The sequence below is a fragment of the Aythya marila genome (genome assembly GCF_965140915.1).
Source record: "Aythya marila genome assembly, chromosome: 1".
Lineage (NCBI taxonomy): Eukaryota > Metazoa > Chordata > Aves > Anseriformes > Anatidae > Aythya > Aythya marila.
Window position 1 is genome coordinate 88,576,856 of NC_139042.1, and position 17,539 is coordinate 88,594,394.

Sequence of the window (17,539 nt, forward strand, 5' to 3'; positions counted from 1 at the left end):
CGACCATGGGAACGTTGTTTCCAAGGATTCTATTATTTGACAGACTTCAGGGAGAAAGCACTGTTTGAAAGCAAGCCATTTGTCAACCATATTTTTCATTTGCAGTTACTACACGACAGGATTGATTGCTTTTTGAGCAACTGTGTACAAGTTGAAGCTGAGCTTGGTTCCTCATTTCAGGGGCATTTCAGAACTATGGAAGAGGTAGGTCAGATTTAAGAAGAGACACTTAATATCTAAAACCTCATTTCCTTTTCTTGAATTTCTACACAAAATTGCTAGGGCTTGATAGGCCTGGGGGGAAAAAAAATGGAGGAAAAGGAAACGAATAGTAGTTCTCAGAATATTAAACCTGCTTAAAATAATAAACAGGCTTATGAACTGAAACATGAAAGGTGCTTACAAATGGATGTAACTTCAGAAGGATAAGAGAAGTGTAACTCAAACATACTGTCAATTAAATAAAGATCTGGTGATGAGGTTACCTTCCATTCATGTTAGTGCAGAAATAGTACTAGCTGCATTATGGAGTCTGTTAAGAGGGACGGAAGAGAATGAGTTTTATACGGGGAGAGGTAATATCAGAAATCTCATCTTGTGTAGAGTGATTTAAAAGACATGAATATAACGAAAGTGAGTATTCTTCAAAGCAGTAGGTTCAGAGAATTTTTGGAGATAAATGATAATAATAATAATAAAAAGGCAATATAGCTGGCTTAAGTGTTATGTAACATCGCAGAATGCACTTTTTTTTTCTAGCAGCTTTTTGTACACTGACTGTTGTACCTGGAAATTTTCTCACGGCTGCTAACTATGAAGCCGGTTCCTTGACTTTTGTCATGCTCTGAAGTTAAGGTATAAATATATGCTTCTCTCCAGGAGTATTGCTGTCCCTTCAATCTATAGATGTATTTTAAGTAGGCTTAGGTTATATACTAGTGAGCATGTCTGTTAACTATCGGCAACTTTGTCTAGAGTACAGCCCTCTCCATTGTTGTTACCAGTGTTAGAGGGGGAAAAAAGAAAGAAGCCAAAGCTAAGGTTATAGTGGGAGTGTTGTGTAAACACTGTCTGGTTTTGAAGCTCTCACTCTCAGAAAAAATGTGAAAATATGAACAAGGTGGATGTGGTATGGAGGAAAAAACATTAATGCACTGGAGAATAATGATTCACTAGGTGCAACTGAAAACTAACAAGTGAGAAGTATATGCCTTCTTGGTATTTTTTCTGCTCAAAGGCGTACATCCTTCAGTGAAGTGAGTATGGCAGCAAAGAAGGGTGGAGAAGTATGAGTAACCAGTGCAAACACGGGTGTCATCTGGTTTGCGCTGCAGTGAGTAAGGAATGCACTGACAGATGAGGGCGTGACAAGTTCAACATGTGGTGGAGCTGGTATATTCATAGGTACTGTACTTTCGTTGGTAAACATTTGTCTGGTTTCGGCTTTTCAAAGTGAAGAACCTGAATGGAGACCATTTAGGTCAATTTAACTGCACGTTCTACTAATACCCGAGGTGTTGGTTTTGCACAGAAGAAATAACACTCCTCTGGATTTCCTGCTAATCTGAATGCCTTTAGACAGAGGGTTGTTCTGGTTATGATTGCGATAATCTTTTAGAGCGTTGTTCAAATACTAGCATCTGTAGTAAGCTGCAAGTCAAACCTGATCAGCCCTTTTCTTCGTGTTTGAGAAACTGTCTGGTTTGCCAGGAATTTGTAGTTTACCCTGAAGTCACTTTGAATCATGACCTTGCTGATGATATTTCATTTCTGTTACGGAAGGCAGCAAAAACATTTCAGAATGATTTGTGGGAAATGAGCTCTAAAAATCCACATTCTCAAATAAGAATTAAAATACATAATGCAGTAGTTATATATAAAAAAATACTTTGAATTGAAATCATGAGCTCAATTCTGATTAATTTTGAGTGTTTTTAATGTTTGTTTTCCACACCATGCTTCCAGCTATAAAAAGACTACGTGTGGAAGTAAAGGCAGTTAAGCATTCAGCTTTAGGCTTGGTGGAGTACTGGTGCATGTAAAAGCCTTCTCTCTAACTTAGCAAAGATAGCACTGATGATTAGATGGCTATGGTAAAACTGTGTTTTGAGAAGATGAGGAGAAATAAATGTTCTAAAACATTTGTGCTCATTGTCCGCATCCTCCATCTTCCAGTGAGACTGTAGATGGTTTTAGCTGAGGCACAAGCTTGGGTGCAATCCTGCTTCTGATTTCATCAGTGTTTGTATAGCTCTGTGCCTTTTGTGTGAGGAGAACAAACTCTGTTATGATCTGCATTAACAGTAACAAAACTGTAGCAGAACTTTTAAATCAGCAACAAAGTACTGTGCTGATCACTTCTCAGAGTCCTGTTGCTGTCCCCAGAGAGCAGAGCTCAGCGCCTGCCCCTCCGCTCCCCTCGTGAGGGAGCTGCAGGCCGCCATGAGGCCTACCCTCAGCCTGCTCTGCTTGGGGCTGAGCAAACCAAGGGGCCTCAGCCGCTCTTCATACAGATTCACCATCTTTGTAGCCCTCCTTTGGACACTCTCTAATGGTTTAATGTCCTTTTAATACTGTGGTGCCCCAAACTGCATGCAGTGCTTGAGGTCAGGCCATACCAGCGCAGAACACGCGCTTGTTTTCTCTGTTGTGTGCCTGCTCTCACCGTGAAGGTTCTGGCTTTCAGCCACTGAACCTCCACAGTCAGTCATAAGTTGGCTTCTGAGGAGATTGCTCTGAGTGGGCTTTGTTAATGGATTAATACCATTATTAAACTTCACCTTAAACCTAACACTTTGGTTCAGAGACATGCTAAATGTTTGTAGAATATCACTGTAAAATGTGTAGTAATTTCACAAATACTTCATTAGCCTTCATCATCATACTCCCTTCATACTTCTCCCTTCAGTTGAAAAAGTGTGTTAGAAAAAGCAGTAACTGTTCCTTAACCTTAAATCTGGGCAAGATTCAGGTGATACTGAAAAGGGAGCTATCAGACAATATAGCATCGATCGCAAGTTTTTTTTCTTCATTTGCATCACTAGCGCAGAAAAAAGCAGATCTCAAATTTGAAAACTCCATGAATGAAGAAAAATGAAAGATCTTTAACAGTATGAACTATTTGTTGTGGAATAGTTTATTGTAAATACTGTGCATGGTACACAGGACAATCAAACTGTGCCCTAACACTAGAAGTGATCAGAGCCTAGTTTAGTACTGCTGTCCCCTGACTCAATACAGTTCTTCTGGTTCTGCTTGTAAGTAGACTGCAGCTGGTGTATAAACTTGCACTTACTTGGAACTGCCTTCATTATTGACATTTTCAAAATTTACCCCTTTTGGCCCTCCTGTTCTTGGTAAGAAGAGTTCTTGGTGAAAGATTGAGACTAGGCTGTGATGTTTTTTTCATTGTAGTACTTGAGAGGCAGAATAAGAGGAACAGAATACAATGTCACCATGTGCAAGTCTCAAGTAGTTGTAGATGTGGCTTTTTTTTAATTGGGAATCCAAATGGCAAAATAACTGGTAATAAGACAGGGATCACTAAATGGAGGGGAGCTTCTTGTCTTGTTGCCATCGTTGTTTTTCCAGGGGAGATGCTTTTCACTTACATAAGTGCAAGCTGAAGCCAGAGGAAAAATAATTGTTTTTTCCTTCTTAGCTTTGGAGGGTTTCTGTACATCCTGTCTTCTCTTTACGCCAGGTGAAGATGCTGTGGTAGTTGGCAGAGGATATGCTGGGGACTGTTGCATGCTCTCAGGTGTCTGGCACCTGTGGCTTGCTCCTGGGAGAGAGGAGAGCACAAGTGTGAAATGGGTCAAGACAATGAAATACCCTCAGAAGTTCAACATCAGAGTTTAACTGTAGTCTGCGTAGAGTAAAAGCTGGAGATGTGTTCAGGAAGAATAAATGTGTGTATATTCATATAAATATAAAACCCTAAATCACAAACAACATTTATTAGATAACTATGCAAACACATCTTCAGATAGCTTATGCCTGAGGACAGCAACGAAGTCATTCTCAGTTGTTAGTGCATAAATTAAGTGAGGAGACCGAAAGCTTTCTTTTCATTACTGCATATTTTCTTGAGCCTTGCTGTGAATATAAGATCTCCCATTGTTATCTTTCCACTTACTTTTTTTGTTGTTGTTTTGGGAGGAAAATCAAAAGGCCAGTAAATTATAAAAGATTAAATATGTAACAAGGCATTCTTCTTTCAGTAATAAGTTGATATTTGAATAGCATTTTGTGAAGAAAAGCAGTAAAAATACATATACAAGGTCTTAAAAGTGAGTTTGTTGGGTTTCCTGGAGACAAGCAATTTGGGCACTCTTTTATGCCATTGTAAAAGGTTTTCCTTTACTGGTATAACCCAATATGCATTCCCAAATAGCAATCTTTAGGAAAAATACAAGCAGCAGGGTTATGCAACATCACGTCTCGAGGGGCAGGGGAGGGAATAAGTAGGCAGCCACTGACAATTAGCAGTCTGTGCTTTGTGGTTTAGAAGGAGTTTTGTTCTACCTCCCGGTGTGTTTGTCCCTTTGGTTTTGAAGGACCTAGTATACCCGAGCAGCTTGTGGTTTGTTTTCAAAGCTACACAGCACAAAGACAGAAACTAGTTCTGTTGAGAGACAATCTGAAAATAGCAGTGGAAAATATGGCTGGGGTTAATGCATTCTCCCTGTTGTGTGATATTCTCCGTTTACCAGGGAATATGGAAAATGCAAAGAGAAAACAGGCCTCATGCACAACTCCCCAAAGATAAGGAGAAATCTTTCTACTGGTCAGAGGTGACATTCAAGCAATTGTTTCTGAACTTGCCAGTTGCCAATTATTGTACTGTGGAAGTTTCTGTCATTAAACAAAGGGTGCGCGATCAAATTATTTGCAATGACTGTTAATACACTACAAGTTTTCTGTTATCTGAGGAATTTCGCAGTTTTGATCCACCTTATTTATTCCTGCTGCATCTCCTGCTAACACCTGTTGGTGTTTTGATGATATCAATTCTAAAACGGTGTAGTACAGCATGATTTTGGCTTCCTGCCTGTGGGCTTTGTTGCGCTACAGTGGTATGATCTCCAGTAACAGAGACTCACTTCTCCAACTGGTTTGGTTTAAAACCCTGTCACATAAATGTAAATGCAAGAACAGCATGAGACAATGTATAGGAACAGTAGAGTCGTCATGATGTTCTAGTGAAATTTTGTACTTTACTTGACGTCCAGGATTATTTCTCTAGAAATAAACTGAAGTTTTACCAGTTACTCTTTTTATAAATGGTTTATTCCTTCATGCATATGGACACATGTGTATGCCTCTGCACATCTGGAAAACTTTTGGAGGCTGGTGGAAGAACTGTCAGCTCTCACATTCTTCTACTGAAACCTAAGTTATATGAAATTGAGATGTGTGTGTTTATGGAGGCAGATTTTAATGACAAGCTTGAAAATTAAAGTAGGCTTTTACAAGGTTTGTGGTATTTCTGGATTAGAATAAAATCTATACTGAAGCCCCTAAACATGCGTTTGAATAAGTTTTATTCTAGGTTGAATTTGATCAGAATGACAGTTGTAATGTTGAATGAAACTGGAGTAAAATAATTGCCTCAAGCTCAAACAAAATCAAAACTTTTCCCATTTCTAAAGCGACAAGAGTCACTCTTCCAACCCGTGACAGAATAGTTCTTCACTCTTGTGTTCCAGTGGAATACTAAGGACAGAATGACTTCTGTACCTAAACACTGTTATACCTTCACTTCTCTAAAAGACTACACAGAAAAATGGTGATTTTTTTTTTTTTTTTTAAACAAGGGGTTGTGGTTTGGGGGGGGGACAGGAGGGTAGTGGTTACCCACTTCCTGGAGGAGGGCAGTCAGCCAAGCTGAAAACAGCCCAATGGTATTTTAGGCTTACAAACATTAACCATGATATTTTGCGCAGAGATTTCATGACCCGTGCTAGTGCAGTTCTTTTATGATCTCTTAAAGCAAAACATGAAAACACTTGCACTGGGTCAAGATAAAAAGGTCCAGAGAGGCTGGCACTTCTGTTGAAAGGATGGAAGAAATGGGGCAAATACGGAATAATGCCTTTATTTCCACATACTCCCAACAATTTTCTTGTTGAAACACTGCCCCTGTGTTTGCTTATTCAAGTTTGCATCTCAACCACTGCAATTTATAGACCTGATAACAGTGAAAATTAAGACAAGCTTTCTAAGTTCAGTGAAACTTCTTAAGTGGAGTTGTTTCTATATTTAATCAGCCCAGGGCAGACCACAATCTAAGGTTTATGTGCCTCTCTATCAATCTACTCATTTAATTAACTTTTAAATCATTTACAGTTTTGAGACTTAGACAAGACTTTTTTTTTTTCTTTTTTTTTTTTTTTTTTTCAAATGAATTACTCCGTTTGATACATAGTATCTCTTCTTTTTGATAACAAAATAGTTTCAGCTATTCAAAAACTTCATTTTCATTGTGTAAGTGCAGACAGAAATGATTATGGAAAAGTGCTCAAAAGATCCTCACTTCTTGTTTGGGTGAGAAGAGAGGTTATTAGGTGGTCTGAATGTATTCTAGGTGGCATAAATAACAATGCTTATAGATGAGGATGCGCAGGATGTCTTACACTTAGGGTGTTTTCTCATTCTGTATTTTTCTGTTCCCTCCAAATCAGTCTAAATTTGACCCTTGAAAATTGTCTGTCTTCATGTTATTGGTCACTCTAGCAAGTCTTTATCAAATTTGTATGAGCTATGTCTTCCTTCACAAGTTTAAAATTTTATTTTAATTAGATACATTTTAACATCTTCCACAATAAAATATTTCATGAAAGAAAATATTCCCTCTCCTGTTCAAGCTTGAAGTCCCAGCCTACAACTTTTATATGAATTAGTGGGAATGAAGATTGCTTCTACTTTGTCACAGATGTAATAATGTGATTTTCTTTTTCTAGCTCTTCTCAGGAAATTTGGCTGTAGATTGTCCTCAGACCTCAACTTGAGTGCCATGGAAAATTTCGTCCCTGATAGGTAACCTGGCAAGGCTGATAGAAAAGCAACCTTTTACGATGGAAAGAACCGTTAGTTTGCAATGGGGAGGCTTCCTGGTCCACTGAAATTCATAGGCAAGTCAAGAAAGAAGGGACCTGATTTGGCACAGAAAATAAATGGGGGACTTCAGTTTGAAACAATGTGTATATGTTAGTGAAAAGTCTGGTAGATTCATCATGTCAGGGAGCCTGGCATCCCTGCGTATATTTTGCCTTCTGAAATGATAGAAGGGGTTGTTCCTGTATAGCTGGGAGCTGGAGTAAGAAGAACCAGGAGATCTGCTGTGCATTACTGATGGTGAAGACAGTCTCGCCTCAGTGCCTGTCTGCTGTTCCTCTCTGGGATTATCACTGTTCATGTTCTTACAGGGTGATAGAGGTTCTCATGAGCAGGGGTAAACTGATCACTGACATGACAATGTCTCAAGATTTATGGTGTTTGAGGGTAATTTACATGAAAATTAGTTGTAAGGCTGGCACTTATTTTAAAAGTCTCTATAATAAATTACGAAGCAGACAAAAATTGATTTAAGTGTTAGAGAGCCACATAACATTAAAACTGTCTTATCCTTAAATGCCTTTAAATGAATTGTAGGGCTGCTTTGCCTGCTACTGCAGGAGAGAATATTTAAAATTGATGAAAACTTCAGAGAGCTCTGTATGAGCAGACAAATTGATGGCTGAATTTCGAGAATAGTCTCATGTGATATTATAGATGTAAATGCACGTAAGATGAGCGTTATGTATTCCCCAGCATTCTCTTGAATTTGATGGCCCCAGTCCTACTTATCCAATTCTGCAGCAGAACGAAAGATGAGTGGTGCTGAGTAATCTGTGCCTAGCAATTAGACGGTCGATTAATCCTGATTTCTCATCTGCCTCCCCACACTGGAGGGTATCTTCCAGGCTCTGAAAGCATCCATCTACTTCTGCTGTCTTTGCCTCCACAGTAGGTCATGAGTAATCTTCTTGGTTTGTCACAGCAGTAAGGTCCGCCGCCCAGTACACCTGGGGATGGTGGATTCATTATTAAACTAACTCTAGTCCACACCTAGAGACCTGGAAATGTAACTGTCCCTCTCCTGATTTGTCTTCATGGGTAGAGCTTCCCTGTTTGCAAACATTTGGACTGCGTATAAGCAGTTAAGTTTGGTTTCTGTTTAAACAGAGTATTTTACAGTAGCCTGGCTTACTCCCTTCACTAACAAGGAGGAGAACATCCCATGGGTGAGCCTTGTGATGGATGCTTCCAGTGCACGTCAGGTTGCTTGGAAGGATCTGCTCACCTGTGGACGGCACATCCTCATGGGGGAACACCAGCAGAGATGCCGAGTTATGGGGCAGCACTGTAGTTTCTATCCTCCCTTATCATCTCATCAGCCAGGTGTGTGATAAACTGTTCAGCTACGTTGGTTCAGGAGCTCACAGATCAGGGGAAAGCACTTGTGCTACTGTGATGAAGACACGACAAGAAGGAAGCCTACAACGGGGGCTGAATGAACCTTAACAGATGAGATTTGACAGGTCTACATTGCTAGTAATAAAAATTCCCTTCCAAAAAAAAAGGAGGTCACTTGTATAAAGAAGAAACTTAATTTCTTTTTTTGTGGTAGTTTGTCACATCTATATTCAAGCTGTACTGTATGGAGGAATTTTGACTGATTGACTGACCAAGCCTAGCATAGGAAACTCCCTGATGGTGTTCTGGATTTCCATTAACATAATAGGCTGTGTTTTGGGGTAACTTTTTGTCCTGATGCAAGTGAAACTAAGCAAATAAGCGATTCCTGAAGGTTTTCTGTAGTGCCCATAGCCCGTTTTAGCAGTAGGACATTAAAATCTTACTGTAGCACGAAAAAGATAGAATTACATCAGTACCACTCTTTTTATTTTTCTTTGAATGACTTTGATGAGCTACCAGGCAGTTGATTGAACTGCGTTATATCGATGCACTCAATCTTTCTATGTACTGCCGGCAAAGTTGAGTGATGCAGTAGGGAGACCATCCAGCCATTTTGCTCTGACTAGTGATCATTACCATCATGTAATAAATGTATCTGTGTATGAGTTTACCAAATGTACTGGGTAAAATGGATAAAATATCAAAGTTCATCATGTCTTGGTCATGAAATTCAATGATGTAAAAATAGATTTATTTCCTAGGAAATTACATTTTCAATCTGTGTTACTTTTCTCTTCCCTCTGCTGTACACCGAAGAAAGGGTTTGAACTCTAATTTAAAAAAGTTTAAGCTGAATTAGTGTTGTTTAATGCTGTGGTGTTCCCAGCTTGAACACCACAGGTTTCCCTACGGCAGGAAACCTTACTGAGGATGTTCCATGCAAACAGCTCTGCGTGCTGCGGGCTCTCTGCAAATGTTTGAATTCATACTGTGTTTGACCTATGGGCTGGCATCACCGCGCTGCAGAGGTGCCTGATCAAACAGGCTGCTGTACAATACTGGGCTCAATTAGAAAGCTTTTCCATCTGCTATTCCATGGGATTTTGAAATGTGCAGTGCTTCCATTTCTGAAGGGAATGTTACTGGTGCAGTTAGTTCCCCTGTAAGTCCAGAAAGGAAGGTGTGGGGAGATGAGGGTTGGCCTCTTCTCACAGGTAACTAGTGATAGGACAAGGGGGAATGGCCTCAAGTTGCACCACACAAGGTTTAGGTTGGAAATGAAGAGACATTTCTTCTCAGAAAGAGTGGTCAGACATTGGAATGGGTTGCCCAAGGGAGGTGGTGGCATCACTGTCCCTGGGGGTGTTCAAGGAAAGGTTGGACATGGTGCTTAGGGACATGGTTTAATGGGTGACATGGGTGGTAGGGGGTGGTTGGACCAGATGATCTTGGAGGTCTCTTCCAACCTTAATGATTCCATGATTCTATGATTCTACTAACAAGGTTGTCTTTGGATAATGTTTTAAGCCAGTATTTAATCTTGAATTACCACTGCAGAAAACATGAAGGTTTACAAAAGGGATCAAACTAGCCTCTTGTTGTTACATTTGGTCTGGAGTTTTTTAGGTTATTCTTGAAGCCATTGAGAAGAAAAAGTTCACAAATCTTTTACCAAGTATAATTCCCTCAAAATCTGGTTAATTGGAGGGGAGGGTGTTTTATGCTCCTGATACATTTTCAGTAGTCTGAGGTGTTTCTTTACCGGGCTGTCTCTTTCATTGAGTAGATCATTTGGTGAAGATAAAGCTCCATTTTTTGTTAGCTTCTGGTTGTGTTTCCTGCTTTCAAACACTGGTTTGAAATCGTAATGACCATTATTAGCTGGGTTTTACTATGGCCCTGATAAATATTTGCTCTAACTTTATTTTGACTTGATTTGGCTTTTGTATCCTTTTTACAGGCTTGTGATGGGGTGGAAGCTTTTTCTGTGAAGTGCAAAAAGTATTTTATACTTCAGAGCCTGACATTCAAAGGTGCTGGGAGTCCCTGTGTTTATTTAAAATAATATGGGACTGTGGATGCTCAGTATACCTGAAAAATCAGGCTCTCTGTGACCGGAGCGTCCAGCCATTGGGATTCATTGGGTTACGGAATTGTCTCTTCCTTTCTTTTCCTTTCTTTCCCTTCTCTTTTCCCTTCTCATGTTGCAGATGTTATCAAGTTAAAGAATTTTGCTTTTCTGTGGAAAAGTACCTTTTGTGGTTGTGTGTTTTAAAAACTTAATGCTCAAAGTGAGCAGAATGAAAAAAATGCATATGCTTTTAAGGTGTTAAACAGCTAAAAGTCTGACGTTGGACCAAAGGTAGTGTCTGACATCTCATGGCTTAGGGTTTCTTGTTTAGGAATTCCAGGAATAGCATTCGTAGTTGGGCAATTGTTTTAAATTTTGTGCATATACAAGCTTAGTTGCTTAGAGTTGGACTGCTGCTGATATTCCCAAGTGGTAAAGGCAGGAGTTGTTATAGCTTATTAATTTGGGATGGCAAGAAAGTGTTTGTCAAGATGTCTTTTTTGTTTGCCTTCACTCTGCTTTCTGGAAAGGTTACTTTAAGGGGCTTTGCTTAAGGAGGAAAAGGTGTGTTTGAACACACTGATTTGCAATAATGATTTTGGGGAAAAAAAAAAAAAAAAGTAGTAAAAACTCAAAATCACGCACTTCCTATTTATCTGTGGAAGCTTGCTCTTCTGTTATAAAATAAGACTTTCAGTCTTGACAGGTTCTTCCTCTACAGCCTCTGAGAGGACCCAAATGGTTTTCAGTAGCCAAATGTCGGCACGTGGAAATGTGGGGCAGTATCTGCTGGTAAGTCTTGTTTTACTGCCAGTGGGATGGGGTCACTTGATCTAATGGGAATAACTTGATTCACAGAATCATCTAGGTTGGAAGAGACCTCCAAGATCACCCAGTCCAACCTCTGACCTAACGCTAACAAGTCCTCCACTAAACCATATCACTAGGCTCTACATCTAAATGTCTTTTAAAGACCTCCAGGAATGGTGACTCAACCACTTCTCTGGGCAAGATGGGGGGGGAAGTATTTCTCTTGCTCTGCTATCTAGGTTTATCATGCAGGGAGGCATTTTTTCCAGACTTTGTTGAAGATAAGCTTGTCTGTGCTAATCCTTCAGAGGGTGTCTGCTAGGCTGAAGAGCTTGAGCCGTGTGTAACAAGCTGATATATTAATAAGTGTTTGAAAAGTAATGAAACCTACCCAAAATCTCTGCATGAAGCAGTGATTGAATATATAAATCTTATTAACCTTTCAGTATTCCCAAGCAAAAACTGTCCTTATCACTCCTATATACTCCCTGAGGACATCTATCAAACTGTAGATGCTGTACATGATACGTAAAGAGAACTGTCACCATCTGCAAGGAGAAATGCTCAGCTGTGGAACATAGGTATACAGCATTTGATTGCTGGAAAAAAAAAAAAAAAGTGACACTTCTGACACTGATAAATTATTAACCGGGCTTCCATAGATGTATGCTTAACTTCTCAAAGCTGCATTGGTGAATAAAGAAATTGGCTTCAAAGGCCAGGTGGTGATGGGCTGATGGTAGTAATTTAGAAACAGGCAGGAGCAGCAGCAAGAGATGCTACTGCTGGCATCCCCTGCCTGTGCCCACTGTCTTGGAGAACGTGTGCCCTCCAGGTGAGGCCATGGATCCCTTCTGTGCTGGCATACTTCAGCTGCCTGCTCTGTGTCCACCGGACCATCTTGGAGATGACCCATCCCTCTCTGAAACATCTTTGGTAGATTTTTCCTTCTGGAAGTGTTCATCAACTATGCTTTCCATTTCAAACCCGGATCGATGAGGTAGTTTGACCTTCACATAATGATATATTTTAGCATCGTACCAAGTGGCATAAGGTGCGTGTATTGCAAGGCAGAAGGCAAAACATTTACTATGCAAAGAGCCAAAGTAAAGTTTGGCCAAAAGGCGGCAGAAAGCTGCTATGGAAAGGTCAAGTAATGATTAATATCCTGCGAACACAGCTCTGCACCATCATTCTGAATAATTTCTGTTGCCATCTATCCTAAAATCTAGCATCCCAGTAATATGGCACCTGTGCCCACCATGTGTTTGTTTGTCTGTTTGTTTTCCCAAAATATTATAAGAGTAGTTCTAGGACTGGAAAAAAAAAAACTCTGGAAGCCCACCTTCATGTTCCTGAGCTTTTCATTTGTAGTGCTGCTGGAACTACATAGCTTGCTGGGAAGGAGAGGAGTGTAAGCTATGGTAAAATATGGAATGTGAAGATAACTGAATAAGGGTGGGTTTTGTGCTGTGTCAGAGCAGGAGCAGCTTCTTGAGGTGTTCTGTGCCTTCCTGCTGTTTGTACAGCACCCGCTGGTATTAGATTGTGGAATTGACTTGATGGGTCATGGCCAGGAGGATATATGAAACAGCTCATGATTTATTTATCTGTGTTCTTCCCTGCAGTCAGCATGAAGTATCAGAGTGTAGTGCGCTTTTACATTTGAAAAATGTAGAGGCTTAGCAATGAGGGATTGAGGCCTCGGGTCTCAAAGTATTTCTGCAGTGGAAATCTGTGTCTTCGATCATGTCCTATAAAGTCATCTTCGGCAGTTATGTCTGCTTCCTTCTACTTTGGAGCACTTTGCACACAATGATCCATTGAGCTGCTTTGAACTTTACTCTTCCAGCTCCGTGTCTGACTGCTGCTTGCTGGCCAGTGTTGAAAACTGTGCTGCTGAATCTCCACTGTTGCTTTTTTGTGCAAGCTAGACTGAAGGCGGGCAGTCTGTTCAGCTCTGGCAGCTTCAGCTGCACGGAGAGGTGCAACTGAGGCACTGGCTGTGCTGAGAGGGCAAAGAGCTTGAAAACGTCCAACAAATAATGATCTCAGATGCTCCGTTCATTTGATGAGCAGTATTTTTGGAGGACTCTGTCACTTTTACTGGCTTCTTACACAGTGTACAAAAAAGACGCTGATCATCTAAGCTTCTGTCAGGTAGACTATGTAGCCTTTCGCTGAAGCTGTTAATTGGATTAACTGGTGGGTTTTCAAGTCCGGACTTCCCACCCATGCTCACTTTGAGGTGGATGCAGTGGGACAATGCACCAATACATTTCATGACTGGTTTTATTTGCTCTCTGCTTAGGAAAGCCTTGTGGCGTTGTATATAGAGGAAAAAAAAAAACAAAAACAAACAAACAAACAAACAAAAAAACACCAAGGCAACAGTCTAAGCTCTTCCCACCTTATGATTAAGCTGTTGTATCCTCTGGAAGGTTTCTGGACAAGCGTCCTTTTGAGCAGCTCTGTCATGTTTTACACTGCTAATGAGTACATTTGCTCACATGTTTTGTATGCCTGCATTTGAGGTAGTCATGCTGCATCTCCTTCGCAGTCAGTGGAGAGAAATGGATGCTACTAGACAGGGGCTCCTCTGACCTTTTTAAAATCTTCTCATGATGAGGTGAGTCATGCCCCAGAAATGCCTGTTTGTCTCATTTGCTTGTGGAGTGAGACGGGGATGACTAGTTCGGAGTCAATAGGAGAGATGAATCTCTTCAAGATCTTTTCATGCCTCTATAGAGAGAACTTGTGTAATCTATGGTTATGTTCAATATCTTTGCTGTGCATGAAAACAAATTTATTTCATTTCATTAAAACCTGAATCCAGTTGCTTTATTAAATCAAGTACTATCCACTGTGTGTGATAATGGCTGTGTGTTACTATGCTTAATGGATGTTGCAGAAAGGAGAACGCTTAGCATCACACTGGCTGAAATAATGGACAGCTGGATTTCTTACCTCCTGCACAACCACCCTTGCACACTCACACCACATACGTTTTCTCCTTCAAAGCACTCCTGTGCAAGGTCCATGGTTCCCTTCTCCATCACCCCAAAACCAAGAGGGGGATTCCCCAGCTTCTCTGGTGGGTTCTCTTCCAAATGCTGTTTTCTGCTTCTCTGGCTCTGTAGCTTGGCTTCAGCCCCTCAGCAGTCTTAGTGCAGCCTTGCCCTACTGCAAAGCCCAGAGATCACCTCATTTTCCTTTATAGAGATGTCATTGGCAGAATTTTATCATGTGGACTAGACCTCGGATTGATAATCCTGGGTTTATGTGCAATATAAAACGTTTTATTTGATAAAGTCAAAGCAACAGCTTTGAGTATTCTTAGTTCAGCAAATTAGTGAAAACATTTGAAGTTTATAATATCAAGAAGCTTCTGTTGAGATCTTTGAAGAATCCTCATAAGATTCTGCAGAATCTGGGATTTTCTGTTGAGGAGCTTTTCTGCTGGAGGAAAAAAAAAAAAAAAAGGCAAATCTGTTGATATTTCCGTCAATCTCTTGCCACAGCTAAAAGAAACATACTTTATTTTCATACATAACAAGGTGCTCTGACAGACAATCCTATTGTTTTTTCATACATCTTTTACTTCATATCAGTTGAAGCTTCTGTAGTAATGCTGTGGCACAGACCAGCACCCTGGAGATCTCATGCAGTTACACGTGGTGGTTGCTGCCAGAGCAGCCTCAAGTCCCAGTGAACGGCAGAGATGGCACTGAAGGAGGAGGACAGATGGAGATGGGTCAAGGCTAGACCACAGAGCAGCAGCTGCTGGCCTGTAAGTGGTGTCAGTGCCTTTCAGGTACCTTTCTATCAAATGCAATCGTGTCATACCACAGTATGTATTAGTTTTACTTCTAAATTCATTGGATGGCTGGAGGGATGTGTTGTAAGAAATGCTGGTGGTTAGGAGATTTGCTGGCATTGCTTTTGCTGTCTGCTTCTAGGAGAGCTTCATATCAAAAAGAGATTTCTTGCTCCCAAAGGTCATGCCTTGGAAAAGGGTGTTACAAATTTTTAAAAATAAGCAATTAATGGACTTTCTTCAACTTGTCTTAGTTGACCAAAACTCACATCTATGGAATTTAAATTTCTAACTTACCCAGTTATGGAAGAAGACACATGTAAGGTACATATTAAAACTTTGCAGCTGTGTATGAAGTTGTTCTGTTCTAGACTTCAGTTCATTGCTTTATCTTCCATTTCATCACAGAAAGTGTAGGCACAAGGAATAACATAAATGTGAAATTCCGTACTGTATGAATACTGCTTTCATACAAACTGTGAGTAAGCGTTAAGATTGAGATGACTCAAGCCTTAAGTCATATCTTCGTGGGTGATTTAATATTGCACAGATGTTTTTGCTTAACAATAGAAATATATTTCCACTTCCTTCATTCCTTGGTTTGTGTCTTTTTTTTTTTATGTTTGTTTGTTTAATTTTGCAAGCTGACATACTGAATTTTATTTCTATTCTTACCCTGGGAGGTATTGTCTTTTCTGGTTGAACACTCAGCCAGGATAGTGAAATGCATTTACTGAAGGATGAGCAAAGCAAAAGGAAAAGATTGCCACCCTGTTCCCCCTCCTCGTGTTCGACTTGTAAGTATATTAGCTAAAGCATACTCCCTAGTATGCTAGAGACTTGTTTATCCCGAAACTTCATCTAAAGGGTTAAACTCAGTTTTGTCCTTTTGCAAGATCTCTAGGAGGTGTGGGCTTGTATTCAGAAGTGACTGCTGTACTTTCAGCCTGTGGGCCAGATCTGCACCTAATCCTCTGCGCAAGTCTTTCTCCTGTCATAATATACTCGAAAAATAGTACCAAGTTGTTGGGTGGCCAGGCTGTGTGTCCTTCAGGGAGTTTTCACTGGACAGTCAGGCTACTTCTTGGATGCAGTATGGTAGCCTGACCCTTTGGGGAGCATGGTGAGCCTCAAGTTCTATGCCAAGGAAACAGAAAATGTGGCACATTTACTTAGATATAAATGCTTTCCCATGTTACTTGAAGATGTTTTTTTTTAAGGGCTGAAAAATAAACACAGGGACATCTCTTGTTAGGAGCATGGTTTGAATGAATCACTGGCAGTGCTGAGCCTTCCTTGTCACTCTCTCCTGGTACAAGTTAGGCATTTTAATTTACTGATTTCTTTCATGATAAGGTAGAATGCTTCATAGGCTTATTAAGCATTAACATTATTGCTTTAGACATTAAAAACTTAGGGGGTTGATTTTGAGATTTTGTTACAACCATGTTGGAAATTAAATGCAACTTGAAGGCATTGACTGTGGCTGGAGAAAAAGCGGCAGTCTTGTAGCTAAATATGAGCTTTGCCAAGAGATTATGAGAAAGCTGGAATGGTGCCTGACCTAAAAAAAAAACCTGCTTCTGAATCTATTGTTTTTGTTTGAATCTTTATTACTATGAAATCAAACACAGACAAAATGAGTTAAGGAGGCTGAGACTTAGAAAGTCATATGTTTTGGCCTTTCTCTCAGCTTACTCTCATATCTAAAGATCTGTGGAGTTTGGTCATTGTCAAAAAAAAAACCAAAAAAAACACATTTGCCTACTACTTGCACTATGATATTGAGTAAAGCTCTCAGACTAATCTGTGTGCCATTAACAGAGATCAAATTTGGTTTTCTTCTCTTGCCACTTGACTTTAGCATCTGCCAAAGAAGGAAGAGTTGCTTTTCCTTACATTTCATATTTATTCGTTTGGTGCGACAAAGATTTCCTGGTGTTTCGATACCTGCTGGTTAGTTAGCATACTTGGGTGTGTGTGCTGTGCAAACAGACTATTGAGAAGGGTAGCTGGTTTTTCTTGCTCCCGTATATGGTGTGCTAGAAGCAGTCTGCTTTTGTTAAAACAGTAAGAAAGGTGAGTTGGGCATTACCCTCTGAACGTGGTAAGTTTTACCTTTGCTAAAGGTTCTTGATATGAAATGCCTTTTATGTCTTTCTGCCATTTTATGAAACTTGTTAGTAACAGTCCTTCCCATCCTTCTCCCATCAGAGATTTGTATACAGCTGTGGGCCTCAGAAGAGAGGACTGGACATCGAGCATTGATGGCTACCTAGTAATGCCATCTTAGTTTTGTCTTTCATTTCAGACCCCTGTGTGTGAATGACCTCAGGCTACGTAGGACTGGAGTGTTTTAAGCAGCACACATGAAATGT

The 17,539-nt window shown here is 40.2% G+C and overlaps 1 protein-coding gene across 3 annotated transcripts in view; it reads left to right on the forward strand.

Annotated features, from left to right (window-relative positions):
• The window catches only part of SYTL5 (synaptotagmin like 5), an 82,547-nt gene that overhangs the window by 3,048 nt on the left and 61,960 nt on the right, over positions 1-17,539 (forward strand). Inside the window, exon 1 of one of the 3 annotated variants that reach the window (XM_082753565.1) lies at positions 123-204. The exons of the other annotated variants lie outside the window; for them this stretch is intronic. The gene's annotated coding sequence lies outside the window, so the exon portion shown is untranslated. Of the gene's footprint in view, positions 1-122; positions 205-17,539 lie in introns of those variants that run through there. 3 annotated transcript variants of the gene reach the window in all.